General features: G+C 45.8%; 1 long non-coding RNA gene across 1 annotated transcript in view; it reads right to left on the bottom strand.

The window, feature by feature from the left end:
- LOC122541285 overlaps positions 1-12,709 on the bottom strand; it is a 26,194-nt gene extending 13,485 nt beyond the window's left edge. Inside the window, exon 1 of the long non-coding RNA XR_006309552.1 lies at positions 11,955-12,709. This is a non-coding gene — a long non-coding RNA (uncharacterized LOC122541285). The remainder of the gene's footprint in view (positions 1-11,954) is intronic.
- Between the last annotated feature and the right edge of the window lie 12,626 nt (positions 12,710-25,335).

Raw genomic sequence — 25,335 nt, 5'->3', positions numbered from 1 at the left:
AAGTTTTCCTTCATTGAACGGGGTATTGAGTACAAGAGTTGGTAAATAATGTTACAGTTGTATAAGACTTTGGTGCGGCCGCATCTGGAATATTGTGTGCAGTTTTGGTCGCCATACTATAGGAAGGATGTGGAGGCACTGGAACGGGTGCAGAGGAGGTTTACCAGGATGTTGCCTGGTATGGAAGGAAGATCGTATGAGGAAAGACTGAGACACTTGGGGCTGTTTTCATTAGAGAAAAGAAGGTTTAGGGGTGACTTGATTGAGGTGTACAAGATGATTAGGGGGTTATATAGGGTTGACAGTGTGAACCTTTTCCCGCGTATGGTTTCGGGTATTACAAGAGGGCATAGCTATAAATTAAGTAAGGGGGGGTAGATATAGGACTGAAGTTAGGGGTAGGTTCTTCACTCAGCGAGTCGTAAGTTCATGGAATGCCCTGCCAGTAGCAGTGGTGGACTCTCCCTCTTTATGGGCATTTAAGCGGGCATTGGATAGGTATATGGAGGATAGTGGGCTTGGATCGGCGCAACATCGAGGGCCAAAGGGCCTGTACTGCGCTGTATTCTTCTATGTACACATATTCCCCTTCCCTCCCTTGTGTGCATTCTGCAGGGACCATTCCTGCTGGGAACCCATGGTCCACTCCTCCTCCACTCCCAAACCACTTTCCCATGCAATTGTACATTGCCCATTTTCCTCCTCCCTCCTCACTATCCAAAGCCCCAGACACCTTCCAGATGAAGTAGCACTTCAAGCGAGTTTACTGCATTCACTGCTCACAATTTGTTTTCCTCGACACCAGGGCAACGAGTCAGACAAGGCAATCTGTTTTATGGGACTCCTACTTTACGTAGTGTTATGAAAGGGGTCGACACCCCTCTGATAATTAAACCAGAAACTCTGAAGCTCACCTGGCATCATAATCTAATAAAGAAGCTTGACAAGGGGTACAACCTATCTCTCAACCTCAATCTGTCTGCAAAAGGAATAGTTAAATGAAATGGAATTCCCAGATACTCACTTCATAAGATTTTATTTCTCTAACTCCAACATGGAACAAAATTAACAGATTTACTAACTATCCCCTAATTAAAGTCAAAAATTTACAGCACAGAAACAGTCCTGTCGGTCCAACTTGTCCATGCTGACCAGATATTCTAAAATTAATCGAGTCCCATTTGTCAGCGCTTGGCCCATATCCCTCTAAATGCTTCCTATTCACTTACCCATCTAAATGCCTTTTAAATGTTGTAATCGTGCCAGCCTTCATCTGGCAGCTCATTCCATATATGCACCAACTTTTGCATATAAAAAGAAATTGTCTCTTTGTTCCCCTTCACTATCCCATCTACTTGCGATTCCACTTTGAAGGAAGTATGAACCTGGATGCCAATGTCTTTGTTCAGCAGATTTCCCATGACCTGACTACTAAGTAATGCACTGCCACCTGTTTTTCCTGCAGTCAGCCCTGCCCCAGCTCAGGGCCACACTCTCCAAGATCTGCAAAGGACCTCTGCTATTCTTCATTCTGATAAAAGATCCACATACTCCCACACCACCTTCTACTCTTCTTCCTGTAAAAAGGTGATCCCATACACCCAATTCCTCCACCTCCGTCATATCTGCTTCCACGAGGAGCAGTTCCACTCCAGGACATCCCAGATGGCCTCCTATTTCAAGGACTGAAATTTCCCCTCCCACATGTTTGCCAATGCCATCCAACACATCTACTTCACTTCCCACACCTCTGCCCTTGAACACCACCCCTCCAAGTGCAACAAGGACAGAACCACCCTGGTCCTCACCTTTCACCCCACTAATCTCCAGATACAGCACATTATCCTCCACCACCTACAATCAGACCCCAACACCAGAGATATGTTTCTCTCCCCACCCCTATCTGTGTTCCGTAGAGCCTGTTCCCTCCGTGACTTCCTCGTTAGGTCCACACCCTCCACCTTCCCTTGCCACTGCAAGAGTTGTAAAACCAGCACTCAAATGTCCACCCTCACCTCTGTCCAAGGCCGCAAAGAATCTTTTCACATCCAGAGATTTTCCTGCACATCCAAACATCTCATCTTCTGTGTCAGTTGCTCTTGAGGTCTCCTCTACATTGGAGAAACAGGACACCAATTCATGGAACAGGTCAGGGAATATCTCTGGGATATGCACCAAACAACTCCCCCCTCCCACTCTGCCAAGGACATGCGTGTTCAGGGCCTCCTCCATCGCCAAATCCAAGTCATCCAATGACTGGATGAAGAAATCATCATCTTATGCCTTGAGACCCTTTAATTACAGCATCAACGTTGACTTCATGAGTTCCTTTATCTCCCCTCTTCCCAACATATCCCAGATCCAACCCTTGGCACTGTCCTCTTGACCTGTCCTACTTGTCCGTCTTTCTTCCCACCGATCCACTCCAACCACCTCACCGACCTATCACTATCACCCCTCCACGTGCATTTACCAACCACCTTCCCAGCTACCTTGCCCCCACCCCCACATTTACCCCTCAGTTCCATTTCATCCCCCACATTCCTGAAATGTGGATTCTCCTGCTCCTCGGACACTACCTGACCTGTTGTGCTTTTCCAGCACCACACTTTTCAATCCTTATCATCAAGGTGTACAAGTCTTGCCCTGATTTGCCTTTCCAAAATGCAGCACTGCACATTTATCCAAAATTAAAAGCCATCTGCAATTCTTCATCCAACTGGCCATTCTGATCAAGATCCCATTGTACTCAGATGTAACCTTCTTTGCTGACCACTATATCTCCAAATTTCGTGTCATTTGCAAACTTACTAACTACACCTTCTATGTTCATATCTAAAATCATTTATATAATGAATGAAAAGGCTGTGGATTCAGCACCAATCCTTGTAGCACTCCACTGGTCACAGACCTCCAGTCTGAAAAGCAACCCTCCACCACCCTCTGCCTTCGAGCCAGTGTTGTATCCAAATGGCTAGTTCTCCCTGTATACTATATAATTGAATCTTGCTAACCAGTCTACCATGAGGAACCTTGTCGAATGATCTATCTGGACTTCAGTAAGGCATGTCCACCGCTCTGCCCTCAACCCACTTCATTACTTCAAAAAAAAAAAAATAAATAAAAAAACAACACTCAATCAAGTCCATAAGACTTGATTTTACATTAGGGATAGTCAACATGGCTTTCTCAATCAGTCCTTGCCTTTGCAAATAGATGCAAATCCTATTCCTCAGATTCCCTCCAACAACCAGTGGGTGGCACGGTGGCACAGTGGTTAGCACTGCTGCCTCACAGCGCCAGAGACCCAGGTTCAATTCTCACCTCAGGCGACTGTGGAGATTGCACATTCTCCCAGTGTCTGCGTAGGTTTCCTCCGGGTGCTCCAGTTTCCTCCCACAGTCCAAAAATGTGCAGGTTAGGTGAATTGGCCATTCTAAATTGCCGATAGTGTTAGGTGAAGGGGTAAATGTAGGGAAAAGGGTCTGGGTGGGTTGTGCTTCGGCGGGTCGGTGTGACTCATTGGGCTGAAGGGCCTGTTTCCACACTAAGTAATCTAACCTAACCACTGATGTCAGGTTCACTGGTCTATAGGTTCCTGGCTTTCTTACATAGTGGTAGCAAGTTAGCCAACCTCCAGTCTTCCAGCAACTCATCTGTGACTACTGATGACCCAAATATCTCAGCAAGGGCTGCACCAATCACTTCCCTAGCTTCCCAGAGACTTCTAGGATACACCTGATCAGGTCCTGGGAATTCATCCACTTTCATGTGTCTTAAGACATCCAGCACCTCCTCTGGACTCTGGACTCATCTCATTTTTGAAGTGTTCCCATTTCTAGCCGCCATTTTACATGCAAACATCTACCCCCACCACATCAACTAAGTTCTTGCTACTACCTTCAGAATTGACCATCCTCCAATTTAGAGCTGTAACTTTTAGATCCGATCTGTTCCCATCATTATTTTAATACGAATAGAATTATGGTTACTTGCCCCAAAGTGCTCCCCCACTGACAACTGTCATTTATCCTGCCTTCTTTCCCAAGAGAAGATGCAAAACCTGACCTGCTCTTGTAGGTACATCTACACACTGAATCAAAAAAAAAAATCTTGTACATTCTTAAATTCCTTTCCATCTAAACCCTTAATATTACAGCAGACCCAGTCTATGCTTGGAAATTTAAAATCCTCTACCACAACCACCTATTATTTTTAACAGGTAACAGAGACAGAACATGCAACAGTACAGGCCCTTCAGCCTCGTACCTTTCATCTTATTTTAAGAGAACAAACTAACCTACACCCTCTTCACTTTACTCACCCATCATCCATGTGCCTATTCACAAGTTGCTTAAAATGTCTCTAAGGTATCTGGCTCTACCACTACCTGTGGCAGTGCATTCTAGCACCCGCTTTATGTGTAAAGAACAGACCTCTGACATCGCCGCCCCCCCCCCCCCCCCCCCCCCCCCCCCCTCCCCCCCCCCCCCCCCAATCACCTGTAAATTATATCCCCTCGTGATAGCAATTTCCAACCTGGGAAAAGTCTGACTATTCACTCTACGCCTCATTATTTTGTACATCTCTATCAAGGCGCCTCTCACCCTTCTTCGCTCCAATGAGAACGCCATAACTCTCCATACTTCTTCATATCCACGTCCTCCAGTCCAGGAGCATCCTGGTAAATCTCCTCTGTACCCTCTCTGAAGCTTCCACATCCTTTCTATGAGGCAACCAGAACTAAACACAATATTCCAGTGTGATCTAACCTGGGCTCTACAGAGCTGCAGCATAACCTCACGGCTCTTAATTTCCTTGCTAGTGATGCCCTCTTAACAATCCTATCAACTTGGGTGGCAACTTTGAGGGATCTATGGACACTGACTCCAAGTTCCCGCTATTCCTGGAGAAAGTGAGGTCTGCAGATGCTGGAGATCAAAGTTGAAACTTTATTGCTGGAACAGCACAGCAGGTCAGGCAGCATCCAGGGAACAGGAGATTCGACGTTTCGGGCACAGGCCCTTCCTGAAGAAGGGCCTGTGCCCGAAACGTCGAATCTCCTGTTCCCTGGATGCTGCCTGACCTGCTGTGCTGTTCCAGCAATAAAGTTTCAACTTCCCGCTATTCCTCCACACTGCCAAGAATCCTTGCTTTAACCCTGGTTTTCTACATTTAAATTCGACCTTCAAAATAAATCACTTCACACTTTTCCAGGTTGAACTCCATCTGCCACTTACCAGCCCAGTTCTGAATCCTGTCAATGTCATGTTGCAACCTACAACAGCCCTCCACATTATCAATCACTCCACCAACCTTCGTGTCATCGACGAACCCACCATTCCACTTCATCCAATCATTCACAAAAGTCACGAAGAGCAGAGGTCCCAGAACAAACCACTGAGGGACACCACTAGCCACAGAGCTCCGCCAAATACTTTCCATCTACCATGACCCTTTATCTTCTATGGGCCAGCCAATTCTGTAACCAGACAGCCAGGTTTCCTGGTATCCCATGCCTCCTTACTTTCTGAATAAGCCTACCATGGGGAACCTCATCAAATCTTTGAGGAGAAAGTGAGGGCTGCAGATGGGCTTATGCCCGAAACATCGATTCTCCTGTTCCCTGGATGCTGCCTGACCTGCTGCGCTTTTCCAGCAACACATTTTCAGCTCGAACTTCATCAAATGGCTTGTTAAAAATCCATAAACACTGCATTCACTGGTCTACCTTTATCAATGTGTTTTGTCACCTTCTCAAAGATTCCACAAGGCTTGTGATGCATGATCTGCCCCTCACAAAGCCAAACTGACTATCTCTAATCAAACTATAGTATTCAAAGTAATCATAAATCCTGCCTCAGAATCCTCTTCAGTAATTTGACCATCACAGATTAATACTGGTCTGTAATTCCCAGTATTATTCCTATTCCCCAGCTTGAACAAGGAATAACATTTGCCACCTTCAAATCATCTCCTTACAAACTTTCTCAATTTTCCGACTACTGAGAGAAAGTCTATAGCCTTAAAAATTGTCCTTAAAAAACATTTAGACTAAAATGTAATGTTGAATTATAGAACACTGCAAAATAGAAAGGCAGGGAGGGTAAAGCGATTAAGAACACTTACTTTAACATCAGTTAATCTGAATAAACAGGATACAGTGTGATAATATTCACAGGAGTGTCCCTTTTGACATTATAACAGGTGTTTGATTCTGACCTAGATTAGAAACTTGGTATCAATTAACGTCTCTCCAGAATTATTGCCCTTCATTGTTAGCGGTCTAGTTCAGAACATGCAGTGCTTTGTTTTGTAAGCTTTTGTATAAAGCTAGCCTGTTTGAGATAGTTCAACAAAGTAGCTTGCCTGGGCTCTTGAAGAGCTGATGTTCTACTCTCCTGGAGTATTAGAACCAAGCTAGTTTAGCTTATAATTATCAGTGTTACGGTCTAACAGTGATGTTATTAGTAAATAAAGGGGATGACTAAAATTAAACGAGACTGAGAAGTTTTTTATTCCAGACTACCAAAAAGTATGATCTCCAGGACGAATCAAGAGAGGCTTAAAGGTTGAGTCCACAAGGGATTCCCTGGGCTGTCACAAATCTATACTTTCTCAATTTGGCACTGTGAGCAGGGTTCCAACAAGGGATATGTTTGAGTGAAACTGGAAAAGGGGTACTTCACCCAAGGGTCAGACCAGAGACCAATGGGCACACAAGGTAAGATTATACCTTGATTGTTCTGTCTGCATCCTTGTGCTTCCCCCATTACAGTCTCACGGTACCCTGACGGAACCTTAAATGAGATTGTTTAAATTGGTACTAAAAACAGAATTTTGATGGGTTGGAGCCTCTGTAGATCAGTAGTTGTGTGAAGATTTAACGCAATTAGGATAAATATGGGTGCAACCTTAGATAAGACAGAAGACAAATGCCCACTAACAGAAATAATAAGTCTGTATCCTAACTATGAGAAACAATTAAGGAGAATATCAGCTGCAGTTGCTGAACAGAATAAGGATTGACCTTGAGGAGGCACACATGATTTAACTCTACTCATTAAAATTGAATAAGGGATTTGGGAAAAAAAAAAGGAAAGTAAGCAGAAAGAAGCCAGATCAGTGTGGAAAAAGGGTAGCTAGGGAAAAAAAAAGTGGAAAAATGCATGCAACCATCGTGGAGACAAAACTGTATGAAAAAGGTGAATTAGTCCATTAACTGAGGAAGGATCTGAACTAGATTGGACAGAACAAAAAGGGAAGCAGAATTGGAATTGGCTAGGGAGAAAATTAAACAGAATCAAAATCTACGCTGAAATATCAAGGGCACCAAATAAAAGGGAAACCGGTAAATAAGACTGCAGCTGCACAGGAGCAGACGGATAACAAAAAAATTGTTCCTTATACCCCACCCCCCTACTCCCAAACATGCAGAGGCCCATGCCCTTCCCCCAGCTGTTCAGCTAAATAAGGATTCGGCTTACCACAAACCCGCAGCCCACCGCACCAGGAGACAATTAAAAATCAAAATGTGGAGGGAACACCAAAGAGACTCCTTTGATTTCCACTGCTCCTAAACTAATAAGTCTCAAAGACATTGATGAATTGCAATCAAAGTTTCAAGACCTGAATATCAGTTCTTGGACTCACCCTGATGTGGGAGGGCAAAAGAGAAATTTCCCAAACAGAAGAGTTCCTAACCCACAGGCCCCGAATCTGGGACAAGCCCAATTTGTGGATCTTCATCAACCATGGAAACCTTGTGAACTCTCAAACATCAATAAGGCTCCAGATTATGGAAAAAATCCACAGGGATTTGTTAATTACATTAATAGGTCTAGGAACATTTATAATGCAGCCTCCCAAAACCTACTTCACCTCAGAATGCACACCTTCCCCTAAAAAAATGGGCTGAATTCTTAGAAGTTTTATAACGCAATAATCACACGCAGCTTGTAGTCCAGCACCAGGCTGAACCTAACAGATCAGATTGGATTATTACCTATCTCCATCAAGCAGTGCGTCATGCAGTTGATGTGGGCAAAGTCTTAACATGCACATCCAATTTGGGCAAAGGGGCTAAGGAGTTCCTTGCCTGTTTAAGGAATGCTATGGCCCTGACTCTGGTGACACTAACTACTCACCCCAATTTAATGCCCTGTGTATGACCAAATTACCTGATCAGGTACAGAAAGCTATTAAAATGCACAAAATCCACTGGCAAGGTGCCGAGGTTGCACAATTCAGCTAAGAGGTTTTTACTTCTGAGAACTAAAGGATCCCAACAGTAAGGCTACCATTGGCAAGGCCAAGACAGAACTTGTCCAAACTACAGGGGCTAAACCTAAACCCAGGATTCAAAATAGACCTTTCTGTCTGCAAGGTCAGTCAGGTTATCAAACAGAACCCTCACTGTCATCCAGTACGGTAGGACAGTTGGACTGGTACCATGTATTCACAACATCCCAATGGACCTTGGGATCCTCCTATGTATCCACCCCAATAGACCATGATGCCCCTTACGCACAATACATCCTCTCACTACTCTTCACCGCCTCTTCCACCCCTCCCAAAAAATCACACATTCGTTTCAACTGTAATCAACCAGGACATTGGTCCAAGAATTGCCCTTTCCCAAAGCAGCCCTTGGTTGATCGCCAGAGCCAAAGCAACTGGCAACCTTTTGGTCACCCTCCCCAGGGACCTCAGCAGGATGCCCCCTTTACTACACAAAACCCTTTTCCATCCTTAACACGTGTGCTACAGCTGTTCTCACCCAGCAACATGGCTCCTCTTGGCACCCTGTTGCCCATTATTTCATTAAACTGTTGCTCAGGGTTTGCCTTCCTGCACCCACATTCTCCTGCCATCCATACAATGGTAGTGGCTGCCTCTAATATAACTTTAGATCAAAATGTGGAAATCTGTACCTCACATTCTGCGGTATCCTTGTTTAGAGGTAAGCATACTCAGCACCTCACTGCAGTTTGTCTAAGTCACCATGAGATTTCATTGCTTCACAATTGGTTTCTCTCCTTCAAATACTGCTCCAACATTAACCCAGCTACATTCCTGCAGGAAGAACCTCTTGAATTGCATGATCCTCCTAATGACTGTGTTCTCATGAATGACCTTGTTACTAAATCTTACGGATCGGGCTCTTGTTAACCTGGACCTTACACTTTATGTCAATGGTTCTTCTACCCCTCCAGGAGGACAAACACATGCCAGAATATGCAATTGTCAATTTGTCCCATACAATAAGCTTATTCTGTCGAACCACCCTGTTCAGCCCAACAAGCTGAACTCCTTGCTCTCACCTGTGCCTGCATACTTGAAGGAAAGCTAATATCTATACTGACCCCCATATGCCTTTGGATGTACCCATGATTTGTCAAGTCTAGCAGCAGCACGGCTTCTTTCTCTCATCAGGAACCCCTATCCTCAAATGCTGCTCATGTTGCTAATCTCCTCAGTGCTATTCAACTTTCCTCTCAGTTGGCAATTATCAAATGTTCTGCTCACTCCTCTGATGTTTCCATCATCACTAAAAGCAACAATGCCACTGATGTAGCTGCTAAGAAAGCAGCTTTTGAACAAAAAGACATGGTTACTCAAATGATGAATAGGAAATCAAAGGGAGACTATTTCCTCTTCTGACACCCTCACCTGCAGCAAAAATGGACCCATCGGGGGTCACCTCTGGTGAGGAAAAACAAAGATGGATGAACCATGGTTGTTTTGTAAATAGTTACAATAAGCTTTGCGTTACACCAGTAGGACAGATATGTCTGCTCGGAGAAAGTGAGGACTGCAGATGCTGGGGATCAGAGCTTAAAAATGTGTTGCTGGAAAAGCGCAGGTCAGGCAGCCTGACCTGCTGTGCTTTTCCAGCAACACATTTTTAAGATATGTCTGCTCGACTCACCTCTGCCTATTCTGGTTGATTATGTTCATACACATGTAGGTAAGGAGTGGTGGACATAATTGTCCAAACTTGGTGGAATCCCCACCTACAAGAAAAAGCAAAACAAGCACCTGCAAATTGTCTAATTTGTCAAAAGCATCATCCTGGGAAAGGAGTAAAGTGTCCACCAGGTGAAACTCCCTTGCCAAGTGCACCTTTTGATACTATCCAGTTAGATTTTAGAATTACCTAGATACCACTATTACAAGTATTGCTTAGTGATAATAGATATATTTAGTAAATAGATTGAAGCTTATCCCTGTACTGACTGCACAGCGACAACTACTTGCAAAATTCTAAGGGAAATCATAACCAGATTTGAAACACCAGTAACAATCTCTCCGATTATGGCCCCCACTTCTGTGCTGAGCTAAACAAGGCACTAAGAGTTTGAATAGGAGGGATTCAAAAATTCTATTCTGCCAACCATCCCCAAGAAGCAGGAATTGTAGAAATGGTACCATAAAAAAGGTCAGCTAAGCAAGTTGGCAGAAAAAAAAACAGGCCTTCATTGGCTGCAGTACTCCCAATTGCCCTTGTTAGCATGAGAACGCTGACACAGAAAAAGACGGGCTTCTCGGCAGCTGATGTGATACGTGGAAAGCCAGAGGATTCCCTGGTCTGCACCATTAACTGCTCAACACCCTGTTGATGGGCACGTCATGGTAGTAGAGATGCACAGTTTCCCGATTAAGCTAACCAAAGCACCGCAGTCTTATCAACAGGTCCGAGAAGCCTACCGAGTACCAGGGAAGGAAGAAGAAAGACTTCCAACATTGAAACACATCAACCCTGGTGACTATGTACTAATGAAAGACTTTAATCGTGAAAAATTGGGCCCCCGCGGGAAAGGTCCTTACAAAGTTCTTTTGGCAACTGAAGCTGCAGTAAAAGGTAGAAGGACATCAACATGGGTCTAAAAAAAAAAAAAGGACATTTCAAGCTTGCATCCCCCTCACAGTCTTAGTACCGATAGAGGCATCCAATGAAAACCCAACCCAAGTACATGCGCCCAAATGTAACCAAACCAACTGTGATATCTCAGACCGGCTAGAACCCCAATGTGACTGTATAAATGAAGCCATTGGAAGTCATGAATACAGCTGTCCAGCTGAAACTCATTTAAGCTATTCACATTGGGTATCCAAACATCACTCGAGAACTTATTGTCATCCTTGCAACACTTCTATGCCAGTCATCATAAGATGGCACAATTCCATAACCTCATCCATCGAGTCAACCGAAAACTGTTACTTTGAAATGTTTGTCTGTTCCCCTCTCAAAATGAACTGTACAAATTGCAGTATTGAGCACATAGTACTGAAATCACCAAAGCCAAAAGGCACAGATTGCCATGAGACTGACCACCTGTATCTTTTCGGTGAAATCCTCTCCTATCCAATCTACTGCCACTGACAGAAATACCTTTACAAGTTTCCTGTATTCAGTAGCTGCTGTAATGAACAAGACAAGCTGGAAAGATGAAGACAGACCAAAAATACTATGCCCTGCCAATTCTTCTGTTATTAATAGTTCCTTTATTCAAGCTAAACCCCCTGATCCTCGTGTTATCTGCTCACTCTTCCATCATTTTAATATACAGTGTATGGGTAAGACTCACCCACTTATGCAATCCCTCATTTCTGATGGAAAAACCATTCGATTTAATACACTTGGACACCAGATGTTTGATAGCACCCACTATTTACAAGATTCAGCTCTCGCTCTGAGTGGACTCGTCATTCACTCACAGAAGTGCACTCTTGGAACTCCTTTTAGCCTTGTGAAAACAAAGCCTACCCATATTTAACCAATGACTGGTACCGATATTGCGCCCTAGAACACACCGTACCACTTTTTAAACCACCCACCATGAACTACCTGAAGTAGATGAATGGAACACCCACCAACATGTGAATCAGTACAGAACAAAAAGTAGAGGAAAAACAAAACAGGACTTACACAACTGCTTATAGCAACAGACCTGGTGGTCCAAGTTGCTGAGAGGTCTTATTCCTGACTTGGGTGCTGAGATGACCCTGCGCCCTTGCGTATGACATCGAAAAACTTGCCTACTCAACTGTGCACACTTTGAAGCTGGTGAACAAAGTTACAGGAAACCTGAATGATGACGTTTCAGAATCGGCTAGTGTTAGATTACCTCTTTGCTAAAGTAGGAGGCACTTGTTTAGTCAGTGGCCCACAATGTTGTGCCTATAGCGATGATTTCTCGAAAGACATTTTGGACAACACAGATGTTATCAACAAAACAGGTCAAGATGCAGGGAAGATACCTGCCTCACCATCGTCCAGTTCAGATGAAGTGTTACTTGCTGGCTATGGTTGCTGTGCGGATGGATCGTGTAGGACACACATAGTCCTTAATCTTATCCTGGGAATATATATTTCATGCATAAGCGGATGACAATGGACTGTACATTGCTTTTCACCTAAGCCAGAGAGGAATCTGGTTAATTGACCCTTGGCTACCCCTGTACCTCCATGCCTGAACTTTCATGCTGAAATCCAGTATCTTTCAAACTCTGCTCCTCCAAATGATGACTCGCCAGAAGAGGTATTTCACCTTATTGAGAATACAAATCAACTAAGTGATCTAATTATACTTGTATAAGCTATGTTGCTGTTATGAAATGACAAAAGGAGGGATTAAGAAAGTCTATAGCCTTAAAACTTGTCCTTAAACATTTAGACTAAAGTGTAATTTTGAATTATAGAACACATTTGCTTCACACTAAAAAAAAAATGGACAGGCACGGAGGGTAAGGCAATTAAGAACATTTGCCTTAACATCAGTCAGTCAATCTTTATAAACTGGAAACAGTGATAACATTCACAGCTGTTCCTTTGTGAAATTGTAAGTGTTTGATTCTGACTTCAAAACAAAAAACTATCAATTAACTTCTCTCCTGAATTATTGCCGTTATCTGTCTAGTTCAGAACATGCAGTGCTTTTGTAAACTTTTGTATAAAGCTAGCCTGTTTGTAATAGTTCAGCAAAGTAGCCTGCCAGGGTTCTTGAGAACTAGGTGTCCTACTCTCCTGGGTTTTTAGAACCCAGTTAGTTTAGCTTAAAATTAAAGTAGACTGTCTGGACGAGGATTTTTATTCCAGGCTACCAAAAAGTACGATCGCCTGGATGAATCAAGAAAGGCTTACATGTGGAATCCAGAAAGGATTCCCTTGGCCATCTCAAATCGCAATAAGGGAGAACATCCCTTTCTTACTTCTCAGTTCCACCGAGATAACTTCCCTGGACATATTTCCAGTGATAACCTCCGAGCCACATTTCTGTACTTGCTATGATATCCCAGTCCTATGAGACTAACCATGCCCTGAGTTTATCTGCCTTCGCCATTAGGCCTCTTGCATTGAAATACATGCAGGTTTCTTTATCAGTCCTACCTCATTCTCTGCTTTGTTCCTACCTGCCCTGACAGTTTGACTTACACCTTTTCCAAACTGCACTAGCCTCAGACTGACAGATCTCCCACCCACCCACCTTACTAATTTAAAACCTCCTGAGCAGCTCTAACAAATCTCCCTGCCAGTATACTAGCCCCTTTCCAATTCAGGTGCAATCCATCTTACACATATCACTCCCACCCCAGAAGAGATTCCAATGATCCAAAAATGTGAATCCTTCTCTCCTGCACCAGTTCCTCAGCCACACAGTCATCTGCTCTATTCTCCTATTCCTCCCCTCACTAGCTCATCACACCAGGAGTAATCCAGATATTACTACCATTGAGGACCATCCTTTTTAAAATTCCTGCCTAACTTTCCATATTCTCCCTTCAGAATATCATCCTTTTTCATTCCTATGTCATTAGTTCCAACGTGTACAGTGACCTCCTGCTGGTCCAATTCCCTTTTGAGAATATTCTGCACTCAGATATCCTTGATCCTGGCATCAGGGAGGCAAGATCAAGTTCAACAACGTTACAGGGTGAACACCTTCCGCAATGGCCTTTCCTGGGAGCCCTGGCCCTCGGCCATGACACGGGCCGCTTCAGGCACAGCCAGCCCCTCGCTGCCTCACGGTGATCCAGCTCTTTCTCTGTCGGACTGCCCTCCTCTCCCTTCCTGAGCTCCATCTCCATCTACTGCAGCAGTGACAGCCCTCACCCCATTATCTTTTCCAGTTACTATCGACTCTGATGAAGGAACACTAGATCGCCATAGATCCCGCCGCCGAGATCCTCCAGCGATTTCCCTTTCCGTCTACACGCACCTCCAAACGACGATTCCTGGGTGGGCCCTAATTTCTTATTGGCTGGAATCATATGATCGACAGACGCTTTGACCAATCGGGACTGGGTGTAGAGCTGAGGCCCGCCCTAAGGGCTCACGCGGTGTCTCGAGGCGCGGCCGTTTAACCGACTCTGCGCGAGCTCGCGGGGGCGGGGCGGTTAGCAGTTTGTAATTGCGTCATCGTTTAAATCGGTAACCGCGAGGCGGGTAATGGCGCTATCTCTGTGGGGTTTCCGCTGGAACAGAGTGAGAGGGTCTTTATTAAAATCCTTAGAGTCATAGAGATGTACAGCACGGAAACAGACCCTTCGGTCCAACCCGTCCATGCCGACCAGATATCCCAACCCAATCTAATCCCACCTGCCAGCACCCGGCCCATATCCCTCCAAACCCTTCCTATTCATATACCCATCCAAATGTCGCAATTTGTGGGATATAGGTAAAGTAGAGTTACTTCTGCAATTATAATTACTTGTGCAAGGTAAATGAACTCAAACCAGTGTGTAATTGTTTCAACTAAGAGCTGAGTCAACAAGAATGCAAACTATGTGGAGGAAATACATAATTGTTTTTGTATTAGCTAAAATTGTATGCATGAATGAAACGTGACTGCAAAACAATGGTAGATGTTACAGACAAATAGATAAGGTGTTGTGAGGATGTAGGTTAAGCCAGGTATGCTTGCACAAGCAGTAATAAGCATCTGTTTCCCACTTTACAGAAACACAGGAACAAACCCCAATTAAAAGATCCTAAGGATCAGTATGGTTGGGGAAAGCACAGATGAAGGGAGTAGATAATGGTGAAGAAAGGATATACCTAACAATGGGCCACAGCGGGATGTGGTCAAACGGCCTTGTGAGGCCAGATAATAAGCATTTTGTCACAGACAAGGCTGGATAAGGCAAGAGATAAACAGGAGTAATGGGTGCCAGTCTAAGAAAAGAGGAAGATGTAAACGGGGAGGAGCAATGGGATAAAAAAAGGAACCAAATTACATAAATATCGTGTATTAGTTGAATTCAGTGTATATGTGTCCCTGCCTTGTAGACAGTGGACATCGCACCCTCTTGCAAGGGTAAAATAAATGACACTACTGATTCAGATCTTGTCTCGGACTGAAATTATTGAAGTGAGTGAGCTTTGTTTCTCACAAATTGTACCAGCCTCCACCACATCCTCTGGCAGCTCTTCTAGTGAGGCTGTGAAAATAGTTTCAATGTGAATCAACAAACTATAAATGTGCAGATATACTGAGGAAGAAGTCATGTATGTTTGATATGGGAAAGGACGGAGTGAGTGGAATCAAACCAAATGTGAAATAAATCAGTGTGGAAAAAGGCCCTTTGGCCCAACCCCATTCGGACGAACAGGATTTCCTAAACTGAACCAGACCCATTTGGCTGCTTTTGGCCCATATCCCTCCAAAAAGACTTTCTGTGAAAGACCCCATCCAAATGGTGTTGGCCCTCGGGGTTAGCAGGAAACCAGAACAGGATGAGACACATCCGAGAATTCTGAGTGAAGTGAGAGGAGAAACTGTGGGGCCACTGGCCCTAACATTATAGTCTCCCTGGACGGAGGAGGTGTCAGGAGACTGGAGGATTGACATTACAGTCTCCCCGGACTGGGAGGAGGTGTCAGGAGACTGGAGGATTAACATTACAGTTTTCCTTGGACTGGGAGGAGCTGTCAGGAGACTGGGGGATTGACATTACAGTCTCCCCTAGACGGGCGGAGGTGTCTGGAGATTGGAGGATTGACATTAAAGTTTTCCTTGGACTGGAAGGAGCTGTCAGGAGACTGGAGGATTAACATTACAGTCTTCCCTGGATAAATGCGAGGTGCTGCATTTTGGGAAAGCAAATCTTAGCAGGATTTATACACTTAATGGTATGATCCTAGGGAGTGTTGCTGAACAAAGAGACCTTGGAGTGCAGGTTCATAGCTCCTTGAAAGTGGAGTCGCAGGTCGATAAGATCGTGAAGAAGGTGTTTGGTATGCTTTCCTTTATTGGTCAGAGTATTGAATACAGGAGTTGGGAGGTCATGTTGCGGTTGTACAGGACATTGGTTAGGCCACTGTTGGAATATTGCGTGCACTTCTGGTCTCCTTCCTATCGGAAAGATGTTGTGAAACTTGAAAGGGTTCAGAAAAGATTTACAAAGATGTTGCCAGGGTTGGAGGATCTGAGCTACAGGGAGGGGCTGAAGAGGCTGGGACTGTTTTCCCTGGAGCGTTGAAGGCTGAGGGGTGATCTTATAGAGGTTTACAAAATTATGAGGGACATGGATAGGATAAATAGGCAAAGTCTTTTCCCTGGGGTCGGGGAGTCCAGAACTAGAGGAAATAGGTTTAGGGTGAGAGGGGAAAGATATAAAAGAGACCTAAGAGGCAACTTTTTCACGCAGAGGGTGGTACGTGTATGGAATGAGCTGCCAGAGGATGTCGTGTAGGCTGGTACAATTGCACCATTTAAGAGGCATTTGGATGGGTATATGAATAGGAAGGGTTTGGAGGGATATGGGCCGGGTGCTGGCAGGTGGGACTAGATTGGGTTGGGATATCTGGTCAGCATGGACGTGTTGGACCGAAGGGTCTGTTTCCATGCTGTACATCTCTATGACTCTATGACTGGGAGGAGGTGCCAGGAGACTGCAAGATTGACATTACAGTCTGCCCTGGACTGGGAGGAGGTGTCAGGAGATTGGAGGATTGATATTACCGTCTTCCCTGGACTGGGAGGAGGTGTCAGGAGACTGGAGGGGCAGACTGGACGCCTTCTCGCAGAGCGCTTTAGGGAACATCTCCGGGACACCTGCACCAATCAACCCCAGCGCCCCGTGGCCAAACATTTCAACTCCCCCTCCCACTCTGCCAAGGACATGCAGGTCCTGGGCCTCTTCCACTGCTACTCCCTCACCATCCGACGCCTGGAGGAAGAATGCCTCATCTTATGTCTCAGAACACTTCAACCCCCAGGGCATCAATGTGGATTTCAACAGTTTCCTCATTTCCCTTCCACCCACCTTACCCCAGCTCCAACCTTCCAGCTCAGCACCATCCTCATGACCTGTCCTAGCTGCCAATCTTCCTTCCCACCTATCCGCTCCACCTCCATTCAAGGCCCCAAAGGAAACTTCCACATCCATCAAAGTTTCGCCTGCACTTCCACAAATGTCATTTATTGCATCTGTTCCTCCCTATGCGGTCTCCTTTACTTTGGGGAGACTGGACGCCTTCTTGCAGAGCACTTCATCTCTGGGACACCCGCACAATCAATCTCGCTGCACCGCAGCTGAACATTTCAACTCTCCCTCCCACTCTGCTGAGGACATGCAGGTCCTGGATGGTAAGGGAGTGGCAGTGGAGGAGGCCCAACACCTCACCTTCCGCCTCGGAACCCTTCGACCACAGAACATCAATGTGGACTTCACCAGACTCCAGCGTCTGCAGTCCTCACTTTTGCCGAGTTGATTTTAACCTTACTGCAAATCCTCTTGCAAGAATGCCGAACTTGAAGAAGTTCTCCTCCTTTCTCTACAAAGATCTCAGCGAGTCTGTCTCTCACTGCAACCCCCAGGTCATCTCCTCTGCCCTGAAGCTCTTCAACCATACCCTGAAACAGACTCGCTACCAGAGCCACACCTGCTTCCTCAGTGCTTGCCTCCGCAACCAACTAATTGCACATGGAGTCCGGACTACATTCAAACCAACACAGTTTGGATCCAAACAGGACAACCAGTACAGACTACAAATTCAAAACCACCAACAACGGTTCTCCTTCAGGATCCTCCGCTCCACGCTCGCAGTCACGCGCCGCATCCTAACCTGTATATGGTCACCTGTGCCTCAACTGAGAGCCACACTCTCTCGGAACTGCAAATGACCTCTTCTGTACTATATTCTAAGAAGAATTCATACTCTCAACAAACAGTATTTTTACACCACCTCAAACATCAAAAAGTGTAAGTACAACAAATGTTTATATTCCCACCTCCATAATCAGCACTCCTCAAACATTCCAGAAGGTTTCCCTGGCCTCTGGAACTGCTCGGCATTAGCCGCGAGGCTGGTATAGCCACCATCCCCACGGCAATCGATGATGTCACTTCCACCCCCATCGCTGCCGCGTCTGCAGCCACTTCCGCACCTAACAATTTCACATGCACTACGTGTGACATCATTTCCACTCATCACATCATTGCTGATGTCATGTGTTCCGTGACTTCCGCACCCCCCCACTACAGTCATTGCCACCAATTCCGCCACCAGCAAGACCACTCACCTGCATATTGCCGACACGCTCAACACGGATCCCAATGTCACCATCCCCGCCCCCAGAACTCTGAGGGGAACATCACCCCTGCTAATGACTCCACCCCCATTCCCTGACCATCACACCCACTCCAGTTACAGGCTCTGCCCCCCCCCAACTTCCAGCTCCACACCTACACCAGGTCCTAGCTCCGAGCCCTGCCAAGTTTTAAACATAACCCCCCCTCCACCCACCAGACCTCCCCCTCACTGAGGACTAACGATCAGTCCTCAGCAAAGGCCTTACCTTTATCCTTCTCCGTCCACGCATCAATGAATTCAATACGCATTGGGGCGTCAAACATTTCTTCCGCTGCGTCTACCTCCGAGCTTACTTTTTCAATTAGGACTCCCACCCACGTTCCAAAGACTCCTTCCTGCCTCCAACACAATCCATCCACCTAGACACCCCGTGCTGGCCTATTACTTGCCCTCGATCTCTTCATTTCAAACTGCTGCCAAGACATTAACAGCCTTAACCGGTCTCTCTCCCTCCCCCACTCCAACCTTTCACTCTCACAATGCGCAGCCCTCCATTGCCTCTGCTCTAATCCCAACCCGACCATCAAACCAGCAGATAAAGGGGGTGGAGTGGTAGTTTGGCGCACTGACTCTACTCCGCTGAAGCTAGACGCCAACTCGAGGACACCTCCTCCTACCGCCCCCTCGACCATGACCCCACTCCCGCCCATCACCAAACTATCAGCTTCCAGACCATACACAACCTCATCACCTCAGGAGGTCTCCCACTCACAGCTTCCAACCTCATAGTTTGAGAATCCTGTACCGCCCAATTCTACCTCCTTCCCAAGCTCCATTGTCTCAGCCTGCTTCTGCCCCATCGAACTCATCTCCACCTACCTCAATGCTGTCCTATCGCCCCTTGACCAGGAACTCCCCACATACGTCCGGGACACCACCCACGCCCTCCACCTCCTCCAAGACTTCCATTTCCCGGGCCTCCAATGCCTCGTCTTCACCATGGACATCCAATCCCTCTACACCTCCATCTGCCAGGACCAGGGCCTCCAAGTCCTCCGTTTCTTCCTCTCCTGATGTCCCCACCAGTACCCTTCCACTGACTCTCATTTATTTGGCTAAACTGGTCCTCGCCCGTAACAATTTCTCCTTCGAATCCTCCGACTTCCTCCAGATAAAAAGGGTAGCCATGGGCACCCGCAGGGGCCCTGGCTATGCCTGTCTCTTTGTCAGCTATGTAAACAGTCCATCTTTCGTAATTAAACCGGCACCACTCCCTACCTCTTCCTCCGCTACATTGATAACTGCATCGGCACCACCTCATGCTCCTGCGAGGAGGTTGAGCAGTTCATCAACTTCACCAACACATTCCATCCCGACCTTCAATTCACCTGGACCATCTTTGACACCTCCCTCCCCTTCCTGAACCTCTCTATCTTAATCAATTATAACTGACTTAAGAATGACATTGTTTACAAACCCACCGACTCCCACAGCTACCTGGATTACACCTCTTACCACCCTACCTCCTGCAAAAATGCTATCCTGTATTCCTAATTCCTCCGCCTCTGCCGTATCTGCTCCCAGGAGGACCAGTTCAACCACAGAACACACCAGATGGCCTCCTTCTTTAAAGACCTTAATTTCCTTTCCCACGTGGTTGAAGATGCTCTCCAAGGCATCTCATCCACGTCCGGCACCTCCGCCCTCAAATCCCACCCCTCCAACTGCAACAAGGGCAGAACCCCCCCTAGTCCTCACCTTCCACCCTAACAAGCTCCACATAAACCGCATCATCCTGCGACATTTCCGCCACCTACAAATGGACTCCAGCACAAAGAATATATTTCTCTCTCCACCCTTTTCCACTTTCTGCAAAGACCATTCCCTCCGTGACTACCTGGCCAGGTCCATGGCTCCCAACAACCCACCCTCAACTCCTGGCACCTTCCCCTGCCACCGCAAGAATTGCAAAGCCTGCGCCCACACCTCCCCCATCATCTCTATCCAAGGACCCAAAGGAGCCTTCCACATCCATCAAAGTTTAACCTACACATCCACCAATGTCATTTATTGTATCCGTTGCTCCTAGTGCGGTCTCCTTTACACGGGGGAGATTGGACGTCTTCTTGCAGAGCACTTTAGGGAATATCTCCGGGACACCCACACCAATCAACCCAACTGCTGAACATTTTAACTCCCCCTCCCACTCTGCCAAGGACATGCAGGTTCTCGGCCTCCTCCTATGCCTGGAGGAAGAACACCTCATATTCTGCCTCAGAACACTTCAACCCCAGGGCATCAATGTGGATTTCACCAGTTTCCTCATTTCCCCTCCCCCCAACTGACCCCAGTTCCAACCTGCCAGCTCAGCATGACCTGTCCTACCTGCCAATCATCCTTCCCACCGATCCGCTTCACCCTCCTCTCTGACCTATCACATTCATCCCCACCTCCATCCATTTATTGTACTCTTAGCTACCTTCTCCCCTGCTTCACCACCTCTTCCCATTTTTCTCTCTACCCCGGAGGCTACATGCCTTGTTCCTGATGAAGGGCTTTTGCCTGAAACATCGATTTCCTGCTCCTCGGTTGCCGCCTGACTTGCTGTGCTTTTCCAGCACCACTGTAATCTTAACTCTGATCTCCAGCATCTGCAGTCCTCACTTTCGTCTTATTGCTAGATTTATTAATCCAGAGATCAATGCAATGTTCTGGGTTCAAATCCACCAGGGCTGATTATGGAAGCTGAGCTCAAGTTTTAAAAATACATAAAGATTATATGATTGTTTGAAAAACCTGACCTAGTCCTCAAGAGTTACAGTCATAGAGATGTACAGAATGGAAACAGACCCTTCGGTCCAACTTACCCATGCCAACCGGATATCCTAAATTAATCTTATCCCATTTGCCAGCACTTGGCCCATATATTACTCAACGTACCCACTCAGATGCCTTTCAAATGTTACAGCTATACCAGCCTCCACTTCCTCTGGCAACTCATTCCACATGCGTCATCCTATGCATGAAAACGTTGCCCCTTAGGTCCCTTTTAATTCTTTCCACTCTCACCTTTAACCTATGCTGTTGAGTTCTGGAATTCCCTAACTTGCAGGAAAACACCTTAATTATACACCCTGTCCACCCCCCCCCCCCCCCCCCCATGATATATTGAACCTCTATGCGGTCCCTCCTCTGCTCTGACACTCCAAGGAAAATAATCCTAGCCTAAATAGCCAGCCTCTCTCTAAAGCTCAAACTGTCCAACTCTGGCAACACCCTTATAAATCTTTTCTAAACCCTTTCAAGTTTCACAACATCCGTCCTATAGCAGGGAGACCAGAATTGAACATAGTATTCCAAAAGTAGCCGAACCAATGTCCTAAACATCTGCAACAATACCTCCCAATTCCTATATTCATGCAGTTTTGGTTTCCTTTATTAAAATGGTATACTTGCATTGCAAATAGGTCAGAGGAGAATCATTTGACTGATTCCTGTGAAGTAGGGATCCCTGTTTTAAAAGTCCAGTGACACTGAACCAGAGATGTTAGCTCTGATTCTCATTACAGATGACGCCACGCCTGCTGAAATTTTTGAATAGTTTCAATTTTTTGTGTGTTCCAAGATTTCTGTGTTCCTCTAATTCGGGTTGCTTGTGCTTTCCCAGTCCCAATTTTTTTTATGTACACTAATGATTTTGATACAAATATTGTATATGGTTGATTAGTAACTTGCAGGTTCTGTGACAATTAGTGTAGTAAATAACGGAGACAAAAGCCTTAGACTGCAGAGCAGTGAAAATGGAATTTCACCCTGAAACAAATGAGAGGTTGCATTTTATGAGGTCTAACATGGAAAGGGAATATTAAGACCTCAGGAAGTACAGAGGAGCAGAGGGACATTGGGAAGCATGACCATAGTGCCTTGAGGACAGCAGGGCAGGTACGCAAGGTGGTTAAGAAGCTATATGGGATACATATCTTTATGAAACGAGGCATTGAATACAATAGCAAGAAGGTTAGGGAACTGCATGAGACGATGGCTAGGCGACAGCTAGAGTACAGTGTGCAGTAAGGGTTGGCGCACAGTAGGAAGGATGGGATTGCACTGGAGGGGACAAAAGGAGATTCACCAGGATGTTGCCAAGGCTGAAGTGTTGCAGCTTTGCCGAGAGACGAGATAGTCTGAGGTTGTTTTCCTTTGAGCAGAGAAGGCAGTGAGAGAACCAGATTATGGTCTACAAAATCATGAAGGGTAGATATTGGATTGAAAGGAAGAAACTTTTCCCTGTGAGTGGAGGCATTAGTAATGACAAGAGATTTAAAACAGGGGGTGGGGGCAGGAGATTTAAGGGAGAAATCCTTCACCTGAAGGATGGTGAGTATCTAGAATTCATTCCCTGGAAGGATGGTAGAAGTGTGAAAATCATTAGATGACTATGCAGCGTCACAGCACAGAAAGCTGTCGGCCAAGGGCTGGAGAATGGGTTTAAGACTAGACGGATGTTTGATGACTGGCACAGAATATCATGTTTCTGTGCTGTAAGTCGATCTCGATGATTTCATCTCCCACTTTCTAATTTCAAAGCCAATCTCTTTCTCTACCTCACTGTGAACTCCACTGAACCCACATCAAAAACAACTAAAGAACTGCAGACTCTGGAAACAAAACCAGAAATTGCCGGAAAAACTGAGTAGGTCCGGCAACACCTGCGGAGAAAAATCAGATGAAACGTTTCGGATCCAGGGGCCCTTCCTCAGAACATCTTCCCTGACCCACCCATACCTTCCGCATTCCAACTGCCAACCAAACCCAGCCCGCCCCTTCAATCAATGACCAATCAGATCATCGAGACTCAGGGATATCACTGGAAAGGACGGCCCCTAGCCCCTATTGGCTAAGGACTAATAATTGGCAATATAATGGACCAAACGGAAAAGGCCATTCTGAAGGCCTAATCCATGTTCTGTAGGCTAGTGCGCAGGCCCGGAAGCGGGTGTGAGCTGCAGTGGGTGGGTCGTAGAGACGGTGAGAAATGGGATTAATGTTCTCGCTGAGTGTGTTTCCGGAAGGATTATAGTGAGGATACGCGCTCACAGTATATAGGTATCATAAACACAGGCTGGTCCGGGAAGTGCAGTTTGGAGGGATAAGTACTGACCCTCCCTTTTTAGGAGGGTGGAGGCCCCAATGAGATCATGATGAGAAGGAGCTGGTGTTGGATTGGGTGGACAAAGTTAAAATCACACAACACCAGCTGATAGTCCAACAGGTTTTTTTGTAAGTACAATCTTTCGAAGCACTGCTCCTTCATCAGCTCGCTCCGAAAGCTTGTACTTGCAGATTAACCTGTTGCGCTGTAACGTGGTGTTGTGTGATTTGTAACCAATGAGATCAGACAGCATCTGACCCGGGAAGGTTCGAGTTCCCGGTGAAACCAGATAATGTGACCCGGGGAGAACTGAGATCCCAGTGAGATCAGACGGTGTGTGACCCTGGGGAGAATGGGGATCTCCGTGAGATCAGACAGTATTGACCCTGGAAAGGATTGAGATCCCGGTGAAAATGGTGATCCCAATGAAATCCCTCGGGAGGATAGGGATCCCAGTGAGACGGAGGCTGCGGTCAGCCAATGCACATATGTGGGTTGTGCTGTTGTTTGATATGGAGTTTAGTGATTCATATTCAACAGCTTTGTATCTCATGTCTTACTACACTTGTCTTCTGAACTGTCTCCTAATCTCTTCATTGTATGAGTGTCGGTCCCACATCTGTGTGAGAGATCTACCTTTTTGTGACATTATAGATTACAGCCTAGTGCAGTTCCTCTCAGCTCATGGCCTACAACAAGCCTTGGTTCTCGGATTTTACTTCCTGGGTCTGTTTTGAGTTCAACCTACTTAATGTGGTTGTAGTGCCACGCAGCAGAATGGAGGGTGTCCCTAAATTGAAGACCGGTTAGTTCCTAGTTTTGAGTGAAGAGTACTATGTCGGGTTGATTGGGCAGCTGATTGTCATTTCCAGTGCCCAAGTCAATGTCTGGTGATTCATCCAATTTTTGTTTTTAATGAGTCTAAAATAGTTCTTTTGGGAACTGAGTGGTGTGTTCAGCCACCTCAAAGCCAGTTAACAATTCTCCATATTGTAGTGCCTTTGGAATTGCTTGCAGAATATTCGGTGCCAGGAAGTAATCCGGCTTTACCTTGCACTGTATGTCAATGAATGCTGTCAATGTTGAGTTTGGGCTAATGGGAGCCATCTGGAACTAGGTTGTGGAGATCAGTGGGACTGACAGGATTGCACAAGAAAACTGGCACTGTTACAAATAAGGAAGTGGCATCGTTGCTCGACTATTAATCCAGAGACACCAGATAATGTCTTGGGTATCTGGGATGAGTCCTGCAATTGCAGTTTGTGGTATTTGAATTCAATAAAAATCTGAAAGTCAGTCTTAGTGGTGACCATGAAACATTATAATTTGTCAGAAAGACCCATCTGGTTCACAGATCTCCTTTAGGAAGGAAACTGCCTTCCTAGCCTATCTGGCCTATGTGACTCTAGACCCACAGCAATGTGATTGACTCTTAATTAAAAACAGACAAATCTATTGTTCTTGGAGGCAAGGCAGGAAATTGCAGGGCCTCTGACACAAATTTTTAATGCTTCTCCAGTCATGGGGGTTAGGTACCTGAGGACTGGAGGAGAGATAATATGGTACAGTTTTCAAGAAGGGTGAAAAAGATCAACGAGGAAAATACAGACTCTTGAATTTTACATCACTTAAGGAGAGAATT

Source organism: Chiloscyllium plagiosum, chromosome 37 (assembly GCF_004010195.1).
Source record: "Chiloscyllium plagiosum isolate BGI_BamShark_2017 chromosome 37, ASM401019v2, whole genome shotgun sequence".
Lineage (NCBI taxonomy): Eukaryota > Metazoa > Chordata > Chondrichthyes > Orectolobiformes > Hemiscylliidae > Chiloscyllium > Chiloscyllium plagiosum.
Note: the sequence above shows the minus strand (reverse complement) of the source record. Positions and strands in the feature narration are given on the sequence as shown.